Source organism: Zingiber officinale, chromosome 8A (genome assembly GCF_018446385.1).
Source record: "Zingiber officinale cultivar Zhangliang chromosome 8A, Zo_v1.1, whole genome shotgun sequence".
Taxonomy (NCBI): Eukaryota; Viridiplantae; Streptophyta; class Magnoliopsida; order Zingiberales; family Zingiberaceae; genus Zingiber; species Zingiber officinale.
Window position 1 is genome coordinate 134,213,839 of NC_056000.1, and position 25,331 is coordinate 134,239,169.

Here is a 25,331-nt window from a genome sequence, read left to right on the forward strand (position 1 = left end):
GATTTGGGGTCGGCTATTCACACCCCCCTCTCTAGCCTCCGTACGAAGGATCCTAACAAGTGGTATCAGAGCGAGGCCGCTCTTCGACGGATTCACACCCGTGGGAGCACAAGCTAGAGATGGATCAATTCGGAGAAGACATCACCATTCCACCCTTCTACAACGACAACTTCGCATATTGGAAGGTAAGGATGATGTATTTTCTTAGGACTAATATGTGGAACTGGTTTTGTGTACAAGAAGGGTTTACTCCTCCAATGGATAAAGAAGGAGAGCCTCTAGAGAAGAACAAGTGGACGAAGGAACAAGTCCACCAATCCACGATCAACAATGAGGTAACTAAAACAATTGAATTTTCATTACCTACTAATGTTTTGTGTAAGATAGGTAAATACAACAATGCCAAGGAGTTGTGGGATAACTTGGCCAAGTACCATGAGGAGAGCTCCACTTCAAGCCATGAAGAGGAGCCTAGTGAGCCAAGTAGCTCACATCATGGAGGGAGCGAATTGGGAGTTGAGGGCTACTCAACATCCAAGGAAGAAGAGGAGGAGAGTTCCTCTTGTTCAAGTTCGGAGCAAGAAGAAGAAGTTCCCACCTCCGGAAGGGTTGAAGAAGAAAGCTCATCTCCATCCACAACCCTAGGTAACTCAAACACTGTGATTTCAAGCAAATTACACATAATGTGTTTTGAGTGTAGGAAACATGGACATTACAAGAGCAAATGTCCAAAGAAGGTTAGGAAGACTCCACCGGCACCAAAGGTCAAGGAAGCCGGAGTCCCAACACGCAAAGGCAAGAAGCACGTGGTGTGCTTTCAATGCAAGCAACGGGGACACTATAGGAGCCAATGTCCGAAGGGGAGGAAACCTCACAAGGACAAGGGATGCACATCGATAGGGGGAGCTAAGGCAAACCCTAAGGTATCTTTTAAGGCTCATTCGTGCAATTCTAGTAGGATACATGCTAGTAATTTTATTGCATTAGTCAATAATGATAAGCATGTTAACACTAGAAATCAATACATGTGCTTAGGTGCTAAACATGTCAACCTAGATAGGGATACTACTAGGAATGCTAACCCTAGGATTAACACTTCTAAGGTTAAGGAAAACCTAGGTAGAAACCCCAAATCAACTAGACACATGCCTAGGAATGCCTCAAAGAACAATGACAAATTAAAACTTGAGGTATTAGAGAAGGAGAATCAAGTCTTGAGGTCAAGACTTGATACTTTGGAAAAGGCTCTTAAGAACTTGGAGAAGTCATCTCTAGGGTTTAAGGGTCAAAAACCAATGTCCAAGGACAAGAAAGGTTTGGGTCACAAACCTAAGTCCCAAGTGGTCAAGCCCACTTATCATAATGTTCCATTCGATTATGGAACAAAATCTAGGGCTAGGAAGACCATCACCAAGGTCACAAGGGGAGTCACCCCTAGAGTTGATCTTGATGAGTCCCAAATGGCCAAGGCTTTAAAGCCTAAGAGGGTCATTAGGAGGGTTGCTAGGGAAGTTATCCCTAGTGAATATTTAGTGAACCCAATGAGCTCTAATAGGTATTGGGTTCCTAGGAGCATCTTCTCTACCTCATAAATGGGTTAGAGAGTGTCAACTCCGATTAGAAGGGTAGTTAACCCAACTTTGAGGAAATTGACACTCAAGGAGCATTTTCAAGGTTTTGAGAACTTTTGAAAATGAAATGGAATTATCATTTACTCCTTTGAAGAGTTAAATGTGCCTAAAGATTGGAAATTTCATTTTTAATATCAATTGGCACAATTTGGGAAAATCTAGAGAACTCTCGAGGAAAAATGAAACATGCCAAGTTTTGAGGATAAATTTGATCTTTAAGTGGCATGAATTAATCTAGAGTTCAAGAAGTGTCAAAATTAGGATTTTGGCATTTTGGGGCAATCTAGGATTAAATTTGAAGTTAGCCAAGTGGTTAAGGATACTTAGATAGGTAATCTAGGTATATTTATTTATGCTAAATCTTGCCATGATTGTTTGCCCCCACATGTCATGACATCATGTTTAGTTTCATTATCATTTGAAATGTCATGATAATGCTTAGGCTAGTTTTTATGTCATGTTTATTTAAGTTTCAAACTTTATGCCATGACATCATGACATTGGCACATGTTTTCATTTATGATACCATTTTATGCCATGTCATCATCTCTTGCATTAATAATCAATTGAATTGATTTAAGGATGAAAAACACATCTTGATATTGAGATCAAATTTGTGTTTTGAAAATGCATGAGACCTTAGTCTAAGATACCTAAACCCATATCTCACATCAAAATTGCCATGGATGTGTTTGATACACTTTAGATGTGTGTGAGATATTAGGATCATGAATTAGGATCAAGGTGCATAGTTCTTGTACCTAGATGAGCCTAATTCAAGAAATGGAGGATCATAGGGAAAGCTTGTGTACAAGTCATGTACATTTAGCCCTAAGATTATGGTCCTAAATTAAAAGGATTAAAATCATTTTGAAATTGATTTGGAAAACCTTGATGAAGCCATCTTAGTGATTGCATTCATCATTGAACATTGTGATACAAAGTTGAGTTAAACTTGAACTATTTCAAAGTTTTTGAACTTTGTATCAAGATTGAAAAATAGAAGTTATTTTCATAGAAAATTATTTTTCCATGATAGTATATGTTATGAGGAATGTATCTTCAAAATTTTATAATTTTTGAAATTTTCTGGAATTTTTAAAGGGTTTCTGAATTTCGGAAGAGGAAAATCAGAAATCTGTGTTTAGAGCCTTGATCGGTCTGCGGACCGATCCAGGGAAGCATGGATCGGTCTGCAGACCGATCCAGTGAGATCCAGTGCGATCAGTGAGGTGTGGATCGGTCACTGGACCGGTCCAGATGGACTCTGATCGGTCTGGGACCGATCAGGGCGTGCTAACTTGCTCGATTTCAGTCTGTTGTCCGAAAGTTCAGCTATGGAATTGGTGTTTCGTGGATTTCTAAAGGTTTGGAACTCACAAAGACATTGTTGGTGCAATGGTCAAGGGGAGTTGACCTTTAGGGGGAGTTTTACCTAATTGTCAAGGGGGAGTTGACTTTTAGGGGGAGTTTTTACTCCTTAAGACTTTTGAGGATTAGTGATATGGGATTATCACTAAGTTGATTGTTGAGTTTAGTATCAAGGAGGAAATTAAGAGTTTCAATGAAAGGTATGGGACTTTCATTAGGAAGAAACTCTTGACCTTGATACTCTCCTTTTTCTTTTTGATGTGTGTCAAAAAGGGGAGAGTGTTCATTGGAGAATTATTGGAGAACCCAAGTTAGGTTATCGGGTTAACCTAAGCTAGGGGAAGAATGTCAAGGAATGTTCGAGGAAGAACATTGGAATTCTTTTTGATGTGTGTCAAAAGGGGAGAATTATTGGAGAACCCAAGTTAGGTTATCGGGTTAACCTAAGGGGAGAATGTCCAGAGAATGTTTAAGGAAAGAACATTGGACATTGGAAGATGGTTGGAAAACCTAAGTTAGGTTATCGGGTTAACCTAACTTGATTATGGGTTTTGTCAAACATCAAAAAGGGGGAGATTGTTGGTGCAACCTTAGGTCAAGGTTGACCTGGTTGACCCGACTCGAGGTGACTTGACTCGAGTTGTATTTTGATGTTTGACTTGGGAAGATTGTCGGTGCAACCTTAGGTCAAGGTTGACCTAGTTGAGTTGCATGTCGATGTTTGACGAGAAGAGAGTTGTATTCTTGATGTTTGACAAGAATAGGTGTTTGGGAGATTGTAGGTGCAACCTTAGGTCAAGGTTGACCTGGTTGACCTGATTCGCGAAAAATCCAAGTATGGAGACTTGGCACTGGAAAAGTCCAAGTACGGAGACTTGGCACGGGGAAAAGTCCAAGCAGGTAACTTGGCACGCGGAAAGTCCAAGTATGGAGACTTGGCACGGGGAAAGTCCTAACTGGGATGTTAGGCAGTGTGGAAAGTCCTGGTGAGTGAAGCCAGGCAGTGGGAAAGTCCTAATTGGGATGTTAGTGTTGGTGCAACCTTAGGTCAAGGTTGACCTGGTTGACCCGACTCGAGTTGACTTGACTCGAGTTGTATTTTGATGTTTGACTTAGGAAGATTGTCGGTGCAACCTTAGGTCAAGGTTGACCTAGTTGAGTTGCATGTTGATGTTTGACGAAAAGAGAGTTCTATTCTTGATGTTTGACAAGAATAGATGTTTGGGAGATGGTTGGTGCAACCGTAGGTCAAGGTTGACCTGGTTGACCTGATTCGGGAAAAAGTCCAAGTATGGAGACTTGGCAACGGAAAAGTCCAAGCAGGGAGCTTGGCACCGGAAAAGTCCAAGTATGGAGACTTGGCACTGGAAAAGTCCAAGCAGGGAGCTTGGCACGGGAAAAGTCCAAGTATGGAGACTTGGCACGGGGAAAGTCCAAACAGGGAGTTTGGCACGGGGAAAAGTCCTGGTGAGTGAAGCCAGGCAGTCGGGAAATCCTGGTGAGTGAAGCCAGGTGAAAATCCTAGTGAGTGAAGCTAGGTGAAAGTGAAAGTCCTGGTGAGTGAAGCCGGGCAGTGATGGAAATCCTGGTGAGTGAAGCCAGGTGAAAACCCTAGTGAGTGAAGCTAGGTGAAAGTCCTGGTGAGTGAAGCCGGGCAAGGGAAAATCCAGATGGATCAAGGGTGATCGGACATCTGGTGTTGAGAAGGTCAAGTAGGTCAAGGGAGTGACCGGATACTTGACACGAAGAGAAAAGTCCAAGTGGGTCAAAGGGATTGACCGGACACTTGGTGGGAAGTCTTAGCAGGTCAATGGAGTGACCGGATGCTAAGTATGATATACCAACAGGTCAAGGTTGACCGGATGTTGGTTTGAAAGGTTTGGGACTTGGTTTGGGCAAAAACCAAGCTCTTGATCGATCAGTGGATTGATCCAGTGATACACTGGGTTATCTGATCGGTCTGGTGACCGATCAGTAACCAAACAGTATGCTACTGTATGCTATCTGATCGGTCTGCAGACCGATCAGAAAGCGAACAGAAGGCAAAGAGAAAAGGAGAGGATCGGTCTGTGGACCGATCCACATGCACCCTGATCGGTCCACAGACCGATCAGGAGACGAACAGAGAACTTGGGCGAGTTCTCTGTGAAGAGTGCTGATCGGTCTGGGGACCGATCAGAACAGGTCCTGATCGGTCTGCAGACCGATCAGAGAGGATCTGGACCGATCAGGCTTCAGCCTGATCGGTCCACGCACTAGCCGTTGCGACACAACGACTAGATTCTGTGTCTTCTTTATCTTCTTCGCAGGTGCAGGTATAAAGGGGTCCGGGGCTTCGTTGCTGGGACTTAATCTCTTCCTCTAGAACTTCTGTTCTTCTGCTGCTGAAGCTTCTGCTTCAACTGAGCTTTGATTGAGCTCGCCTCCGAAGCTTCGCGTAAGCTTCCCGTCGTCGACAAGCTGCTGCGTTTGGGTTGTGAAGTTGCTGCTTCACCTCCAGTCGACAAGAAAGCAAGAAATTGGTAGAGTGCTATTGTATTCATATTGTATTGCTTTTCTTACTGTTCTTGTACTCTTTGTTTGCTGTTGCAAACGTTTGTGGCGAGGTTTCTCCACCCACAAGGAGTATATTGTATTAGCCGGTTCTCCGGGGACTCATCCACCGACGGATTGACTGGACTCGTCCACCTTACGGACACGCCGAGGAGTAGGAGCCCTAATCTCCGAACCTCGTTACATCCTTGTGTTAAGGTTTGTCTTTCTTCTCCTGTTTTCTTTCTACGTTGTATTTCCGCTGCACTAACCTAATCGTAGGAAGAAACGCGAAAGATTGGGGTCGGCTATTCACACCCCCCCCCTCTCTAGCCGAGTACGAAGGATCCTAACAAGTGGTATCATAGCAAGGTCGCTCTTCGCCGGATTAACACCCGAGGGAGCACAAGCTAGAGATGGATCAACTCGGAGAAGACATCACCATTCCACCCTTCTACGATCGCGACGACTTCGCGTATTGGAAGGTAAGGATGAAGTATTTCCTTATGACTAACATTGAAAATTGGAGTTGTGTACAATTAGGTTTCACTCCTCCGATGGATAAAGAAGGAAAACCTCTTGAGAAGAAGAAGTGGACGAAGGAGCAAATCCACCAATCCACAATCAACGACGAGGTAATGAAAATATTTGAATTCTCATTACCTAACGATATATTGTGTAGGATAGGTGGATACAACAATGCCAAGGAGTTGTGGAACAACTTGGCTAAGTTCCATGAGGGGAACTCCACTTCAAGCCATGAAGAGGAGTCAAGTGAGCCAAGTAGCTCACATCATGGAGAAGAGGAATTAGAAGTTGAGGGCTACACAACATCTAAGGAAGAAGAGGAGGAGAGTTCTTCTTCAAGAATGGAGCAAGAGGAAGAAGCTTCTACCTCCGAAAGGGATGAAGAAGAAAGTCTTCATCTATCCTCAACCCTAGGTAACTCAAGCATTTCAATTTCAAATAAATTGCATATATTATGCTTTGAGTGTAGGGAATTTGGACATTACAAGAGTAAATGTCCAAAGAGGGTTAGGAAGACTCCACCGGCGCCAAAGATCAAGGAAGCCGGAGTCCCGATACGCAAGAGCAAGGAGCACGTGATGCGCTTCCAATGCAAGCGAAGGGGACATTATCGGAGCCAATGTCCGAGAGGGAGGCAATCTCACAAGGACAAGAGATCGAGCACATGTATAGGGGGAGCTAGGGCAAACCCTAAGGTAATCTCTAAGGCACACTCTTGCAATTCTAGTAGGATGCATGCTAGTAGCCTTATTGCTATTGTCAAGAATGATAAGCATGTTAATTATAGAAATCGATACACATGTTTAGGTGCCAAACATGTGAGCCTAGATAAGGATAACACTAGGAAAGCCAACCCTAGAATTAACTCATCTAAGGCTAAGGAAAATCTAGGTAGAAATCCCAAATCATCTAGACATATGCCTAGGAATACCTCAAAGAAAAATGATAAATCAAAACTTGAGGTGTTAGAGAAGGAGAATCAAGTTTTGAGGTCAAGACTTGATACTTTGGAAAAGGCTCTTAAGAACTTGGAGAAGTCATCTCTAGGGTTTAAGGGTCAAAAACCAATGTCCAAGGACAAGAAAGGTTTGGGTCACAAACCTAAGTCCCAAGTGGTCAAGCCCACTTACCACAATGTTCCATTCGATTATGGAACAAAACCTAGGGCTAGGAAGACCACCACCAAGGTCACAAGGGGAGTCACCCCTAGAGTTGATCTTGATGAGTCCCAAATGACCAAGGCTTCAAAGCCTATGAGGGTCATTAGGAGGGTTGCTAGGGAAGTCATCCCTAGTGAATATTTAGTGAACCCAATGAGCTCAAATAGGTATTGGGTTCCTAGGAGCATCTTCTCTACCCCATAAATGGGTTAGAGAGTGTCAACTCCAATAAGAAGGGTAGTTAACCCAACTTTGAGGAAATTGACACTCAAGGAGCATTTTCAAGGTTTTGTGAACCTTTGAAAATGAAAGAATTATTATTACTCCTTGAAGAGTAAATTGTGCCATATTTGAAAAATATCGATTTTAATCTTATTTGGCACAATTTAAGAAAACCTAGAGAAATACCATAATTGGGATTTTGGTTTTCTCTTAGGGATATATGGGCAATCTAGGGTTAGATTTTAAGTTAGCCAAGGCTAAGGATACTTAGATAGGGAATTTAGGTATTTTATTTGTGCTAACTTGCCATGATTTGTTGCCATATGCCATGCCATGACATCATATTTATTTTATTATCATTTGAAATGTCATGATAATGCTTAGGTTATCTATATGTCATGTTTATTTAAGTTTTCAAACTTTATGCCATGACATCATGACATTGGCACATGTCTTTACTTATGATATCATTTCATGCCATGTCATCATCTCTTGCATTAATAATCAATGAAATTGATTTAAGGATGAAAAACACATTTTGATATTGAGATCAAATTTGTGTTTAGAAAATGCATGAGACCTTAGTCTAAGATACCTAAACCCATATCTCACATCAACATTGACTTGGATGTGTTTGATACACTTTAGATGTATGTGAGATATTAGGATCATGAGTTAGGATCAAGGTGCATAGTTTTTGTACCTAGATGAGCCTAATTCAAGAAATGGAGGATCATAGGGAAAACTTGTGTACAAGTCATGTACATATAGTCCTAAGATTATGGTCCTAAATTCAAATGGTTTTAAAAGCATTTTAAAATTGATTTGAAAAACATTGATGAAGTCATCTTAGTGATTGCATTCATCATTGAACATTGTGATACAAAGTTGGTTTAAACTTGAACTATCTCAAAGTTTTTGAACTTTGTATCAAGATTGAAAAATGGAAACTATTTTCATAGAAAACTATTTTTCCAGGATAGTGTATGATATGAGGAATGTATCCTCAAAGTTTCGTAATTTTTGGAATTTTCTTGAATTTATTAAGAGTTTCTGATTTTCCGGAAGGGAAAATCAGAAGTTCTGATTTCGGATCGGTGGGACACCGAGGAAATCTGATCGATCTGCGGACCGATCCAGTGAGATGGATCGGGTCGATCAGAAGTCCGAGCAGGAGCGAGGCGCAAGAGGGGCTGATCGGTCAGGGGACCGATCAGGCATTCTGATTTGATTTTCAGCAGGTGTCTGAAATTTCAGTTTTGGGAGTTGATTTTCGGTTCTAAAGGTTTGAAACTCTCCAAGACATTGTTGGTGCAATGGTCAAGGGGAGTTGACCTTTAGGGGAGTTTTAACTAATTGTCAAGGGAAGTTGACTTTTAGGGAGTTTTACTCCTTAAGACTTTCGAGGATTAGTGATATGGGATTATCACTAAGTTGATTGTTAAGTTTAGTATCAAAGGGAAATTAAGAGTTTCAATGAAAGGTATGGGACTTTCATTAGGAAGAAACTCTTGACCTTGATACTCTCCTTTTTTTGATGTGTGTCAAAAAGGGGAGAGTGTTCATTGGAGAATTATTGGAGAACCCAAGTTAGGTTATCGGGTTAACCTAAGCTAGGGGAAGAATGTCAAGGAATGCTCGAGGAAGAACATTGGATTTCTTTTTGATGTGTGTCAAAAAGGGGGAGAATTATTGAGAACCCAAGTTAGGTTATCGGGTTAACCTAAGGGGAGAATGTCCAGAGAATGTTCAAGGAAAGAACATTGGACATTGGAAGATGGTTGGAAAACCTAAGTTAGGTTATCGGGTTAACCTAACTTGATTATGGGTTTTGTCAAACATCAAAAAGGGGGAGATTGTTGGTGCAACCTTAGGTCAAGGTTGACCTGGTTGACCCGACTCGAGTTGACTTGACTCGAGTTGTATTTTGATGTTTGACTTAGGAAGATTGTCGGTGCAACCTTAGGTCAAGGTTGACCTAGTTGAGTTGCATGTTGATGTTTGACGAAAAGAGAGTTCTATTCTTGATGTTTGACAAGAATAGATGTTTGGGAGATGGTTGGTGCAACCGTAGGTCAAGGTTGACCTGGTTGACCTGATTCAGGAAAAAGTCCAAGTATGGAGACTTGGCAACGGAAAAGTCCAAGCAGGAGCTTGGCACGGAAAAGTCAAGTATGGAGACTTGTGAAGAAAAGTCAAGCAGGAGGTTGACAGAACTGTGGAAAGTCCTGGTGAGTGAAGTTAGGCAGATGGAAAGTCCTGGTGAGTGAAGCCAGGCAGATTGGAAATCCTGGTGAGTGAAGCAGGTGAAAAAAAGTCCTAGTGAGTGAAGCTAGGCAGAGTGAAAGTCCTGTGAGTGAAGCCATGCAGATGGAAATCCTGGTGAGTGAAGCCAGAAAAGAAAAGTCCAGTGAGTGAAAGTCCAAGTAGGTCAAAGGGATTGACTGGATACTTGGCATGAGGAGGAAAAGTCCAAGTAGGTCAAAGGGATTGACCGGATACTTAGCACGAAGAAAAGTCCAAGTGGGTCAAAGGGATTGATCGGACACTTGGTGAGGGTGTCCTAGCAGGTCAAGGGTGACCGGATGCTAAGTATGATATACCAACAGGTCAAGGTTGACCGGATGTTGGTTTGAAAGGTTTGGGACTTGGTTTGGGCAAAAACCAAGCTCTTGATCGATCAGTGGATTGATCCAGTGATACACTGGGTTATCTGATCGGTCTGGTGACCGATCAGTAACCAAACAGTATGCTACTGTATGCTATCTGATCGGTCTGCAGACCGATCAGAAAGCGAACAGAAGGCAAAGAGAAAAGGAGAGGATCGGTCTGTGGACCGATCCACATGCACCCTGATCGGTCCATAGACCGATCAGGAGACGAACAGAGAACTTGGGCGAGTTCTCTGTGAAGAGTGCTGATCGGTCTGGGGACCGATCAGAACAGGTCCTGATCGGTCTGCAGACCGATCAGAGAGGATCTGGACCGATCAGGCTGAAGCCTGATCGGTCCACGCACTAGCCGTTGCGACACAACGACTAGATTCTGTGTCTTCTTTATCTTCTTCGCAGGTGCAGGTATAAAGGGGTCCGGGGCTTCGTTGTTGGGACTTAATCTCTTCCTCTAGAACTTCTGTTCTTCTGCTGCTGAAGCTTCTGCTTCAACTGAGCTTTGATTGAGCTCGCCTCCGAAGCTTCGCGTAAGCTTCCCGTCGTCGACAAGCTGCTGCGTTTGAGTTGTGAAGTTGCTGCTTCACCTCCAGTCGACAAGAAAGCAAGAAATTGGTAGAGTGCTATTGTATTCATATTGTATTATTTTTCTCACTGTTCTTGTACTCTTTGTTTGCTGTTGCAAACGTTTGTGGCGAGGTTTCTCCACCCACAAGGAGTATATTGTATTAGCCGGTTCTCCGGGGACTCATCCACCGACGGATTGACTGGACTCGTCCACCTTACGGACACGCCGAGGAGTAGGAGCCCTAATCTCCGAACCTCGTTACATCCTTGTGTTAAGGTTTGTCTTTCTTCTCCTGTTTTCTTTCTACGTTGTATTTCCGCTGCACTAACCTAATCGTAGGAAGAAACGCGAAAGATTGGGGTCGGCTATTCACACCCCCCCTCTCTAGCCGAGTACGAAGGATCCTAACAGTTAGGCAGTTGGAAAGTCCTGGTGAGTGAAGCCAGGCAGTGAGAAAGTCCTAACTGGGATGTTAGGTAGTGTGGAAAGTCCTGGTGAGTGAAGCCAGGCAATGGGAAAGTCCTAACTGGGATGTTAGGCAGTTGGAAAGTCCTGGTGAGTGAAGCCAGGCAGTGAGAAAGTCCTAACTGGGATGTTAGGCAGTGTGAAAACCCTAGTGAGTGAAGCTAGGTGAAAGTCCTGGTGAGTGAAGCCGGGCAAGGGAAAATCCAGATGGATCAAGGATGATCGGACATCTGGTGTTGAGAAGGTCAAGTAGGTCAAGGGAGTGACCGGATACTTGACACGAAGAGAAAAGTCCAAGTGGGTCAAAGGGATTGACCGGACACTTGGTGAGGAGTCTTAGCAGGTCAAGGGAGTGACCGGATGCTAAGCATGATGTACCAACAGGTCAAGGTTGACCGGATGTTGGTTTGGGAGACTTGGGACTTGGTTTGGGCAAAAACCAAGCTTTGGATCGATCTGCAGACCGATCCGATCGTTGTATCGATCGGTCGGTGACCAATCGGATAACAAATGTGGGCTTCGATCGGCAGGGATAGATCGGCATGGAGCCTGATCGGTCCCCGGGACCGATCAGGGACAGGTGGGATCGGTCCGGGGACCGATCAGATTCCACACAGAGAGTTAGGCAACTCTCTGTGAAGCTTTCTGATCGGTCTGGGGACCGATCAGCACAGGGCCTGATCGGTCCCCACGACCGATCAGGCAAGGCCCAGACCGATCAGGCTGAAGCCTGATCGGTCCACGTCCTAGCCGTTGCGTAGCAACGGCTAGTTTCTTCGCTGTCTTCTTCGCAGGTATAAAGGGGTCGAGGGCTGCTGCTGCACAGAGACTTCTTTTTTTCTTCTAGAACTTCTGTTCTTCTGCTGCTGAAGCTTCTGCTTCAACTGAGCTTTGATTGAGCTCGCCTCCGAAGCTTCGCGTGAGCTTCCAGTCGTCGACCAGCTGCTGCGTTTGGGTTGTGAAGTTGCTGCTTCACCTCCAGTCGATAAGAAAGCAAGCAATTGGTAGAGTGCTATTGTATTCATATTGTATTGCTTTTCTTACTGTTCTTGTACTCTTTGTTTGCTGTTGCAAACGTTTGTGGCGAGGTTTCTCCACCCACAAGGAGTATATTGTATTAGCCGGTTCTCCGGGGGCTCATCCACCGACGGATTGACTGGACTCGTCCACCTTACGGACACGCCGAGGAGTAGGAGCCCTAATCTCCGAACCTCGTTACATCCTTGTGTTAAGGTTTGGTTTTCTTCTCTTTCGTTTCTTTGTATTTTCCGCTGCGCTAACACGTTTTGTAGAAAGAAACGACGATTTGGGGTCGGCTATTCACACCCCCCTCTCTAGCCTCCGTACGAAGGATCCTAACAGAGGTGAGTTCGTCGGTTTTGAGCTTTACGAGTGTAGTTGAGTAGGGTGATTTTTGAGTCAGAGTATTACTACTTTGTTTGATTATATATAACTGCGTGGTGATGTTTTATTTTGTTGTTATTATTCCAGCCGCCTGTGGCTGAGGTATTTGTGAGATGTAGAAAAGTTTCAGATTGTCCACCGTACAGGGGAGATACTGCCGAAATTTTCTCTGACAGGGACTCCTCTGGGGCGTGACACTCCCCCCATGAAAAAGGGTTAAAACCCTTTTTATAGCCTAGGGTGCGGCGCTGTGGCACGACCGTGCGGATGTGGCACGGTCGTGCCTCCTTTGGCTTCTAGGCACGCTGCACGGCCATGCCAATGTGGCACGGCTGTGCCCTTTTTTCCTTCTGGCCGCGATGCACGGCCGTGCTAATTGGCACAACCATGTGGATCTAGGGCTTTGCTCCTGGGGCACGGTCGTGCAGGATTGCACGGTCGTGTAAGGCTTGGTTGCTGGTCATGGGGCACGGTCGTGCAGGTTTGCATGGCCAAGCATGGTTCTCCCTCGGTTTGTCCGCACGGTTGTGCAAGAGTTGCACAGCCGTCCACTGTCCTCCTTCTATTTGGCCACGTGGTCGTGCGAGGTTGCACGACCGTGTTCTCTGCCTCGTTTCGGTGCGTCGACAATTGCTATTTTTGCTCCAAAAGTTATCTCTGTCAACACAAAACCAAACAAATAGCAGATCTCTAAACAAAAGAGTATTTATGATGAGTACACGCTAAGAGAGACGATCATGAAAAGAATATGTAAGTATAAAACAAGTGAATGTGCGCTAAAACATGCATAAATGATCATAATATTTGCGCACATCACACCCCCAGACTTGAACCTTTGCTTGTCCTCAAGCAAAACGCTACAAACTATGATCATGAGTTCCTGCAGTGTTTCATAATCCCTAGTGCATTCGCCTAACTCTATCAACTAGTTTCATTGATAAGCATGATTGTGGAGTAGCCTAAGTATGGCCTAAGCATAAGTTCTTTGTGCTCGGTGCAATAAGTAACTCAAGCTCTTCAAGTTTCAATTCTCTGTCCTAGTTAAGTCGTCATATAATTGAATTCCTAATGTTCCTGGTGATAGGCACTTACCTGCCACACACTTGGTTCGTTTTCCTTAAATTACACAAGGTCTCAAAGGATACTACTCAGAATCAAGAGAAACATAACATTCATTTTTCCAGTAACTTAACTCGGTCTCAAAGGGGTGAATTGTTAGTTTCCACTCACGACAATTGTTTTTTGTCCCTTATTTATTTTTTTCCCACACATACGAGATGCATATGTTGGGATTTAGATTTTTCCAAATGAGCTTCCATGATCCGAGGTCATCCAGAAACCAAAATGTAAATAAGAAATCACCATGGAGACAAAAGTACTAAATAATTTGGATGAATCATAACTATTTCAAAAGTATATCTACTATACAAGTTTAAGTACTTAAGTGTAGTGAAAATAAGATCCTTAAGGTTAGGCCAAGACTTATACCAAACTCCGTACAATACTTAGCTTATTTCATGCTACTAAAGATAGAGAAAGGAGATACACCAAACATACTAACACTATCTGGACAACACATAAACTGAGAAAATGCTAGTTAATTTTGCTATCGAACAAGTTAGGAGAAAAAGTAGAAGGTTTGATGTTCTCAAATATGCCTCAAAACTACAAGTAGAAAAGGAAAATGCAAATACGATGCAAGTAGAAACATAAAACAAATAAATGTTGGTGCAATATCCCTCAGGTCAAGGTTGACCTGGGTAACCAAGTTGAGTCTTGGTTTGGGTTTAGATGTTTGACAATAAGATATTGATTGAAGAAGAGTCAAGTAGGTCAAGGTTGACTGGATACTTGACTGGGAAGTCCTAACTGGGATGTTAGGCAAAATGAAAGACCTAGTGAGTGAAGCTAGGCAGTATGAAAGTCCTGGTGAGTGAAGCCAGGCAGAAGAAAAGTCCTGGTGAGTGAAGCCAGGCAGAAGGAAGTCCTAGTGAGTGAAGCTAGGCAGATGGAAATCCTGGTGAGTGAAGCCAGGTGAAAGTCCTAGTGAGTGAAGCTAGGCAGATGGAAAACCCTAGTGAGTGAAGCTAGGTGAAAGTCCTGGTGAGTGAAGCCAGGCAAGGGAAAATCCAGATGGATCAAGGATGATCAGACATCTGGTGCTGGGAAGTCCAAGTAGGTCAAAGGATTGACTGGATACTTGGCATGAAAGAAAAGTCCAAGTAGGTCAAAGGGATTGACCGGATACTTGGCACAGAGAAAAGTCCAAGTGGGTCAAAGGGATTGACGGACACTTGGTAAGGGAGTCCTAGCAGGTCAAGGGAGTGACTAGATGCTAGGCATGACATACCAACAGTCAGGTTGACCGGATGTTGGTTTGGGAGGTTTGGGACTTGGTTTTGGACAAAATCCAGCCGGATCGATCCGTGGATCGATTCAGCTCGATCGATCGGATCGATCCGCACTGTCCCAATGGCAGAGCCTCGGATCGATCCGTGGATCGATTCAGGTCCCAATCGATCGCTGGATCGATTGGGACGCTGTCGCGATAAGCGCCGGATCGATCCGTGGATCGATCCAGCGCTTATCACAGGCGCTCCGGATCGATCCGTGGATCGATCCAAAGCCTCCCGATCGATTGGGAACATTCGAATCGATCGGGATCCGACCGCTGCCGCGTTTATAGCCGCAGCGCTCATGGGCTGCAATCCTTCACCGATTCACTCGAGCTCTCTCAACTCCTCCACACAAAGCTCATCGCTTCTTGAAGGATCTTGGAAGCTCTCCAAGTCAAGAGGCGGATCAAAGCCAAGAAGAGAAGCTAGGGTTAGGGTTTTGTACTCATTGTAAGCTTGTAAGCTTGTATTTCTTGTTCCTTTCCCTCTCTTCTTGTATTGAGTCTTGTAGGGCTTCTCCGCCCTTGGTAGTTACCATAAAGGAGAGTTTTATTTAGTGGAGGGTGTGTGTGTTGGTGTGGATCCTTGGATTAGTCACCTCTTGTGAGGTGGATACCAAGTAAAACCAACCGTGTTAGCGTTGTGTGTTTGTTTCTGTATTTTCCGCTGCACATCTTTGAAGGAACAAGCAACGCCGAGCACCGAGCGAACGCGACGAGCTATTCACCCCCCCTCTAGCTACTTTTGGTCCTAACAAGTGGTATCAGAGCCAGGTTGCTCTTCACCGGAATCACCGCCGGAAGGGGCAAACATATCAAGAAAAGCTAGAGGGTGAAGAAGTTGGAGCAAATTCTTCAAGTTCAAGATTCTATCAAGCTCAACTTCAAGATGCAATTCCAAGATGGACTTGGATTTGACACAAGGGTGGCTCCACCATACACATCGGCAAGCTTCGATTCTTGGAGATCAAGAATCGAAAACTTTCTTATGATGGAGATAGAGCAATGGTTTGCTCTAATGGAAGGCTTCAAAGCTCCAACGAACTCCAAGGGCAAGCTTCTAAAGAAAAGCAGATGGAGCTCAGAGCAAATTCAAAGGGGCCAGGCAAATGACAAAGTGACCAAGCTTCTGGTCAACTTATTGCCTAGCCACATCTTGGCTCGAGTTGGAGAATTCGAAGATGCCAAGGAGCTTTGGAGCAAATTGGCCAAGCTTCATGAAGAGATCCCCTCCACTGTACAAGATCATGAAGAATCCAAAGAGGGTGACTCTTTGGAGCAAGACCAAGAGGAGGATTCCGAGGTTGATAGATGCTCAACCTCCGAAGAAGAAATCCAAGAAGAAGCTTCATCCTCAAGGGAATGCAACGAAGGGAACAAGGAGGGAGCATACTCCTTGTTTCATATTCAAGATGATGAAGCCTCCACCTCTAGGATTGAGGGGGAGCAATCCTTGGTGACGCCGGATCAAGAAGAAGGAGAAGCTTCTACATCCGGGTCAAGAGACGAAGAGGAGGAAGTAGATTCTACCTCCACAAGTCAAGAAAAATCAAATGGAGGAGAATCAAGGTCCGATCAAGAGGAAGCTTCTACCTCCGGATCCAAAGGAAAAGATGCCACCCCTACAAGCAAAGGTATAAATATTTCAATTAATAATAAAAATCATATAATATGTTTTGAGTGTAGGGAACATGGGCACTATAAGAGCAAGTGTCCCAACTTGGCCAAGAAGAAGGGCCAAGTGGCACAAAAGGGCAAGGAGAAGCCCAACACCCGGGACAAAGAAGAGCAAGGAGCACATTGTGTGCTTCTTGTGTCAACAAAAAGGGCATTACCGAAGTCAATGCCCCAAGGGGAAGAAGATGGTCAAGGCTCAAGGAGGCACTAGTCAAGGGGAGCCTCCAAGGTAAAAAGAAGGTAACTTTCATTGAGCCTATTCCTTGCAAAATGGTAAAAAGCATGCTAGGTCAAATTTTTATCATTTTAATGCGATTTACCATAAGAATAGGAAGCATGAGGGCTTTAAGGAAAAGCATGTGGCCCTACATGCCAAAACTACTATCCCTAAGGCTAGGAATGTAGGTAAAAACCTAGGCAAGAACACTAAGGATAATAGATACAAGCCCAAGAATAAAAATGCTCATGGATCAAATGAAAAACCAAAAACTAAGGACTTAGTGATAGAAAATCAAGTCTTGAGATCAAGGCTTGATAAAATGGAAAAGACCCTAAAAAAGATGGAAAATATCCTATTAGGGCAAAATGAGCATAACCTAGGTTTAGGGGTACAAAAGCCATCCAATGGCCATAGAGGTTTGGGATACAAACCAAAGGCTAAGAAGGATGTGCCCTCTTACCATAGAGTTCCATATAGTTATGGAACAAACCCTAGGTCTAGTGGTCAAGCCAAAAATGCTAGGGAAGTCATCCCTAAGAGTATTTTTGCAATAAATGTGACTAAGACTTCTAAGAAGTCTAAGAAAGTCACAAACAAGGTCACAAGGGAGGTTATCCCTAGAGTTGACCTAGAAAATGTGACCAAGGCTTCTAAGAAGCCCAACAAGGTCACTAGGAAGGTATCTAGGGAAGTTATCCCTAGTGAGTACCTAGAGCATCCAAGGAGCACCAATAGGTGTTGGGTTCCTAAGAGCATCTTCTCTACCCCATAGATGGGTTAGAGAGTGTCAACTCCGATTAGAAGGGTAGTTAACCCAACTTTGAGGAAATTGACACTCAAGGAGCATTTTCAAGGTTTTAGTTAACCTTTGAAAATGAAATGGAATTATTGATTACTCCTTGAAAGAGTAAATGTGCCAAATTGGAGAAGTATTGATTTTATTTTAACGTGGCACAAATTTGAGAAAACACAAGAACTACCAAGTTGGGATTTTGGTATGTTCTTAGGAAATTAAAGGCAAACTAAACCTTAATTTAAAAGTGCTACTCTTGAGGAAAAATGGAATATGCCAACATTTGAGGACATGTTTACTTTCAATTGGCATACATTAAATCAAGGAAATTAGAAATGCCAATTTAGGTTTTGGCACTCTCTTGAAGCACTTTAGGGCAATCTAGGTTTAAGTTGTAAGTTTAGCTAAGACTTTAAGGATACTTAGATAGTTAATCTAGGTATATTTTATTTATGCTAAACCTTGCCATGATTGTTTGCCCATCATATGCCATGACATCATGTCTATTTTTTCATTCATGTTTTATTATGAAAAATCTAAAAATCCCATGTCATGACATTCATACATCATGTAGTAATAGGATATTTTCTTTTGAAAATTATTTTCTTTTGATGTATGCCATAACATAATCATGCATTAAGTTTAATTCCTTGTAATTAAGGACGAATGGCATTTAACGACACTTATTAACAAGTGACATCCTGGGTGGATGTCTAATATCTCTAAAATGCCTAGATAGATATGCATGATCCCTAGAATAGGGCAAAACCAAATTTTACATCTCACAAAGACCTCTAAGGTGACTTGTATGTGTTTTAGTGCATATTATATACAAGTGAGATGTTAGGATGATGAACAAAGCTCAAGATGTTGATTTAGTGCATTCCTTTGAGTTTTAAATTCATCAAAACACATAGTTATGTGTTTTCCCATCATTGGGAAAGCTAATGTACAAGTCATGTGCATTATGCCCAAGGAACATGATGGGATATTGGTTTTGAAAATGTTTTTAAAATGTTTTTGGAAAACCTTGGTGAAGGCTATCTTTTGATAGTAATCACCATTGAATAGTTAGACACAAACTTGAAGAAAAACACTAAAGTTTTTTCAAGTTTTCAAGTTTGTGTCAATCTTTGAAAATATGATGTATTTTCATAGAAAGCTATTTTTCCATGATTAAGTATGCCCTAAATAATGTCTACACGAAATTTCATAATTTTTAGATTTTTGTAGAATTTTCTAGGGGTTTCTGAAGTTGACTGAAATAGAATTTCAGCAACTATCAGAGCTCCGATCGATCCATGGATCGATTGGAGTTCCTGAATCGATCCATGGATCGATTCAAACGGCAATTCCCGCGAGCAGAAGCTCGCTGGATCGATCAGCCGATCGATCCAGGGAGTCTGAATCGATCGGTGGATCGATTCAGAAAGGTTCAATCGATTGGAACCCAACTCCAATCGATCCGAGTTGCTGATTTTGACTGGGAAGGCTTGATTTCAGCATCTTTGAACCTCTTTTAGTCTAGGTAACCATTCCAAACCCCTTAAATACATTTGTATACATACAAAGGGTGTTTTCATGTTGAAAACAAGGATGGATTGGTTAACGGAGACTAAGTAGAAGTTTAGGTTGAGGTTGTTTCAAATTTTGAATATTTGAACCTCAAAACTTCTAAATTTGGGTTTCCTAATGTTTTAGGGATTCCAAGTCATTGTTGGTGCAATAACAGAAGTTACCATCATGTCTTTAGGGGGAGGGACTCTTTAAAGACATGAAAATTATTTTTCATGAACCTTGGAAGGTGGTTAACCTTCTGTTGTGAACTTGCTCAAGGTTGAGTATTTAAACTTGAAATGGGGAGAAATGGGGAGTGGATATCCTCATTATTTCAAGTGGACACTCAAGTGGTTGAAAATACTCAAGGTTGGGTATTTGTCAACATTGAGGGAGAAGTTAAGGATAAATGAAGGGTAGGGGACCTTCATTATCGTGTTGATCACAACGAGTGAGGTTGTGAACAACGATGAGCAACTCTTCAGGGGGAGAGTCTTCAACAAATGGATTTGTTGAAGTGTGCCCAGAATTGGAGCATAGGTTGATGTGTGTCCAACGATAGGTTGATGTGTGTCCAACGATGGGTTGATGTGTGCCAATAGGGGGAGAATGTATGGTTAAGTTTAGGCTTTCATTACCTATGGGAAGGTCATAGGGGGAGAATGAAAGGACTCATGAAAGGGAGTAAGTTAGGCTTTCATTACCTAGAGGGAGTTTGCCCTCTTAGGGGGAGAATGAAGAGCTTAATTTATGCCTTCATTACCTAGTGGCATGAAGAAGGAGGCTATGGGATTAGCCTAACTTACATATGGGATTGTAAGTGTTATTGTGGTATTGTCAAACATCAAAAAGGGGGAGATTGTTGGTGGAATATCCCTCAGGTCAAGGTTGACCTGGGTAACCAAGCTGAGTCTTGGTTTGGGTTTAGATGTTTGACAATAAGATATTGATTGAAGAAGAGTCAAGTAGGTCAAGGTTGACTGGATACTTGACGGGGAAGTCCTAACTGGGATGTTAGGCAAAATGAAAGACCTAGTGAGTGAAGCTAGGCAGTATGAAAGTCCTGGTGAGTGAAGCCAGGCAGAAGAAAAGTCCTGGTGAGTGAAGCCGGTGAAAGTCCTAGTGAGTGAAGCTAGGCAGATGGAAAACCCTGGTGAGTGAAGCCAGGTGAAAGTCCTAGTGAGTGAAGCTAGGCAGATGGAAAACCCTAGTGAGTGAAGCTAGGTGAAAGTCCTGGTGAGTGAAGCCAGGCAAGGGAAAATCCAGATGGATCAAGGATGATCGGACATCTGGTGCTGGGAAGTCCAAGTAGGTCAAAGGATTGACTGGATACTTGGCATGAAAGAAAAGTCCAAGTAGGTCAAAGGGATTGACCGGATACTTGGCACAGAGAAAAGTCCAAGTGGGTCAAAGGGATTGACCGGACACTTGGTAAGGGAGTCCTAGCAGGTCAAGGGAGTGACTAGATGCTAGGCATGACATACCAACAGGTCAAGGTTGACCGGATGTTGGTTTGGGAGGTTTGGGACTTGGTTTTGGACAAAATCAAGTGCTGGATCGATCCGTGGATCGATCCAGCTCTTGGATCGATCCGATCCAGCTGGGGTCAGATCGAGCAGCTCGGATCGATCCGTGGATCGATCAGAGGTCCCAATCGATCGATGGATCGATTGGGACGCTGTTGATAAGCGCCGGATCGATCCGTGGATCGATCCAGCGCTTATGAAAAGCGCCTGGATCGATCCGTGGATCGATCCAAAGCCTCCCGATCGATTGGGAACATTGAATCGATCGGGATCCGACCGTTAGCGCTGGTTATAGCCGCTGCGCTCGATGGCTGCGGCAATCCTTCACTGATTCACTCCAGAGCTCTCTCCAACTCCTCCACAGCGCTCACAAAGCTCAGATCACCAGTTCTTGAAGGATCTTGGAAGCTCTCCAAGTCAAGAGGCGGATCAAAGCCAAGAAGAGAAGCTAGGGTTAGGGTTTTGTACTCATTGTAAGCTTGTAAGCTTGTATTTCTTGTATCCTTTCCCTCTCTTCTTGTATTGAGTCTTGTAGGGCTTCTCCGCCCTTGGTAGTTACCATAAAGGAGAGTTTTATTTAGTGGAGGGTGTGTGTGTTGGTGTGGATCCTTGGATTAGTCACCTCTTGTGAGGTGGATACCAAGTAAAACCAACCGTGTTAGCGTTGTGTGTTTGTTTCTGTATTTTCCGCTGCACATCTTTGAAGGAACAAGCAACGCCGAGCAACGAGCGAAGCGCGACGAGCTATTCACCCCCCCCCCCCCTCTAGCTACTTTTGGTCCTAACAATAAAATGTGAGTAAACAGAGCAAGACTAAATAAAACAAAGTAAACTAAATAAAATATGCAAAAAGAAAAGAAAAATTCGACTCGACTCAGGTTGTGCAGACACAATAACCCCCCCCCCCCCAGACTTAGACTTTTCATCGTCCCGATGAAATCAATATGGTGGCGGGGGTGGGGGATAAGGGGGTCTCTGATGTGTACCGGAGGGAAATCTAGGCATACCAAGAAGATGGCCAATGTGTTGATGATATTGATAAAGAGCGTATACTTGTTGTCTAATAATATCCATATCATCCATAAAATTCCTCATTCTTTCCTGGTCAACCTCATAATCCTGAACAAATCCTGACACTTGACTATGAAAATCTCTAGTGAACTAAAAATTATCTCGTACCTCCCTAAACTGGTCGTCAGATAGCTTAAAACGACCCTCCAACAATTGTTGTTGGACATTCTGCATCTCATGAAGGGAATCTAAGGAGGCACGGAAGTCAGAAAAAATAAATCTAGAAGGTCCTTACCATAGGCAAAAGAGTGCCTAGGAGGTTCCAGATATCCGGAAGGTTGCGGGAATCCTAATGACGAAGGCTCTTGGTGGTACTCGGTATCTTCTATAATGGAGGAAACAGTCTCGGGGTTTAAGTCAGTAATCACCCAGTTCGAGGGGTTGCGAACTGAAGTGCGCTCGGGGCAAGGAAGGGGTAATGGAAAACCATTGTTCCTAGGGAAGGCGAACTCATTCTCATCCCGACAAATCATTTTCATTGCAAGACAAGAGTTGATGTCGATCTTATCATTGCCATGAATAACCTCTAATCCATCAAGCTCACAACCCATATCGAGTGCAATTTGGGTGATCAATCCACCAAACACTATCATCCCCGAAGATGCTTTAATTGCCCTCAACAAATTTTGTATGAAATAAAATCCAAAATCAAAATCCACTTTATTCAACATCACCCAAAGAGAATAGAGCTCTACTTTTCTAACCACCCCATCACTCTCTCCTCGACCAAAGATCATTTTGCTCATCACTCGGTGAAGGTATCTAAAGGTCAGGTTCTGCATGCGGGATGCCTTAGCTCTAGAAGGTTCGTAAGGGCTCTCCGATCCAGTTATTGACATCCAAAATTCATTATATTCCATTTGATCATCAAATCTATGGGCACCACCAGTAGGTAAACCAAAATAATTATTAAAATCGCTAAATGTCCACCAAACTTCTTTATTCATCAATCTAAAAGTTATGACCCCTACATAGTCATTCTCAGACAAAAATTTAACATCAATTGAGCTTAAAAATTCAAGGACTAGGCGGGGGTAAGTCGATAAATGAGTGTACATAATATCCTCCTAGTACCAATCATCCAATCCACGTCATCCCTAATTCCTAGTGTGTCCAAAGTAGAGGGATCCATATATCTAGTGCATAAAATTTTCCTAGCGACAAGGTATCAAATCTAGCTTTATGATCACGATTTCTAAAAATAATATTAAATTTGTTTTCGTTACCTTCGTTGCGTGTCACCCTTTTTCCTTTGCATTTTGAAGAAGAAGCCTTCCCTTTGTCGCTTTCCGGCGCATCTCCTTCACCAGATCCACTGCTTCCTCGATGAAGTCTCTTTAAGATTTGCGACATAATGTGCAAGGTAACTTTGAGGAATTTCTTGTTGGTGGAGATGGATCTTGAGGATGGAAGAGGAGGAGAAAGAAGCAAAATAATGGAGTTGCTTCTCTATTTCCATATTTGTGGCTTGAAGAAGTATTAGATCTAGAGGTAGATCTAAGTAAAGATGAGCTTTAGAGGTGGGGATTGGGGGTTTGATGAGGTGTGGTGGGGAGGAGAAAGCTTTTGGGAGAGAAGGAGGTGGAAATTAGGGTTTTTTTAGAGGAGTTGTCAACGCACACGGGTAGGGGCACTATCTTGTATTATAGACACGGCCTGGTGAGCACGATCGTGCCAATTGGCACGACCCTCTTTCTTCTCCCTTCGGCCAAAGTCGCACGGCCATGCCGGTTGGCATGGCCTGCACCTGCTTCTTCTCTGCCTTGATTGCACGGTCATGCCAATTGGCACGGCCAGTGTCTCCTTCTTCACTGGTGATCTCACACGGTCGTGCCAATTGGCACAGCCCGTGTCTTTCTCCTCTCTGCACAAGCCACACGGTTGTGCAAGGTTGCACGACCAATGGCTTTTATCCCCCTGTTGGCTTCGCACGGTCGTATGAGGTCACACGACCGACTCCTTTAAGCTCACGGTGACTCGCCTTTCGTCATTTTGGCTCCTCTGACTCCTCCACGTCCATGAAATGCTCACGGCCAGCTCGTGGAGGTTATGCACATCCTGAAAATGAATACCCAAAAATGATAATACTCGACTAATCTTACTAAATAAATAAAATGATAAATGAAATAATGAATCAAAATGAAAAACTCTTAGGTTGCCTCCCAAGAAGCGCTTATTTTAGGTCTTTAGCTCGACCCCGTTTTAACTCATTCAGGTGGGTGCAGATCCAAGAAGTATATCAACATATCTTCCTCTGTCGACACATCGTGGAGGTATTTTTTTAAACGCTGCCCGTTTACTTTAAATTCTCCACGATCTTTGCTCCAAATGTCCACCGCTCCGAACGGGTAAACCTTTTTTACTTGGAATGGTCCTGTCCATCTCGATTTTAACTTTCCAGGAAAAAACTTCAATCTTGAATTAAACAATAACACTAAGTCTCCTTCCTTGAATTCTATCCGCATGATATGTTGATTATGCCATCTCTTCATTCTCTCTTTGTAGGACTTGGCATGTTCATAGGCATCCATCCTCAACTCATCAAGCTCATTTAATTGGAGTTTCCTTTTATCTCCTGCTAACTTCAGGTCCATGTTAAGTTGTTTTATCACCCAATAAGTCTTGTGTTCTAACTCTACTGGAAGATGACATGGCTTTCCATACACAAGTCGGAATGGAGTCATACCGATTGGAGTCTTAAAAGCAGTACGGTATGCCCATAAAGCATCATCCAATTTCAATTACCAGTCTTTGCGAGAATTGGACACTGTCTTTTCTAATATTGCTTTGATCTCCCGGTTGGAAATTTCAACTTGTCCATTGGTCTGGAGATGATAGGGTGTCGCTACTTTGTGGCTCACTCCGTATTTCCTTAGCAGATTTTCAAAATGCTTTTCAATGAAGTGTGAACCCCTGTCGCTAATAACTGCCCTAGGTACACCGAATCGTGGAAAGATCACCTTTTTAAACAGTTTGATTACTGTTTTGGCATCATTAGCAGGAGAAGCTATGGCTTCTACCCATTTTGATACATAGTCCACCGCCACTAAGATATAATTGTTTCCACATGAGGAGGGAAAGGGTCCCATAAAGTCTACTCCCCATACATCAAACAGTTCCACTTCGAGGATGTTATTTTGTGGCATCTCGTTTCTCCTAGTGATGTTTCCAGTCTTTTGACATTGGTCGCAGGACTACACAAAATTTTTCGTGTCTTTAAATAGACTTGGCCAGAAAAAACCTGCTTGTAAAATCTTTGCAACTATTTTTGACACCCCTAAATGTCCGCTGTAGGATGATAAGTGACAGTGTAATAAAATGCCCTTGATTTCGTCTTCCAGTACACATCTTCGGTAGATTGTATCTTCGCATTTCCTAAAAAGCAGTGGTTCATCCCATATGTAGTGTTTGATATTTGAGAAAAATTTCTTCTTTTGCTGCCAGGTGAAGTTTGGGGGAAGTACTCCACTTGCGAGATAGTTACAAAATCCGCATACCAAGGAACTTTCTCAGAATTTACTGCCAACAGATGCTCGTCAGGG

The 25,331-nt window shown here is 43.3% G+C and overlaps 1 pseudogene; it reads right to left on the reverse strand.

Annotated features, from left to right (window-relative positions):
• LOC122011288 overlaps window positions 1-24,935 on the reverse strand; it is a 45,227-nt pseudogene extending 20,292 nt beyond the window's left edge.
• Between the last annotated feature and the right edge of the window lie 396 nt (window positions 24,936-25,331).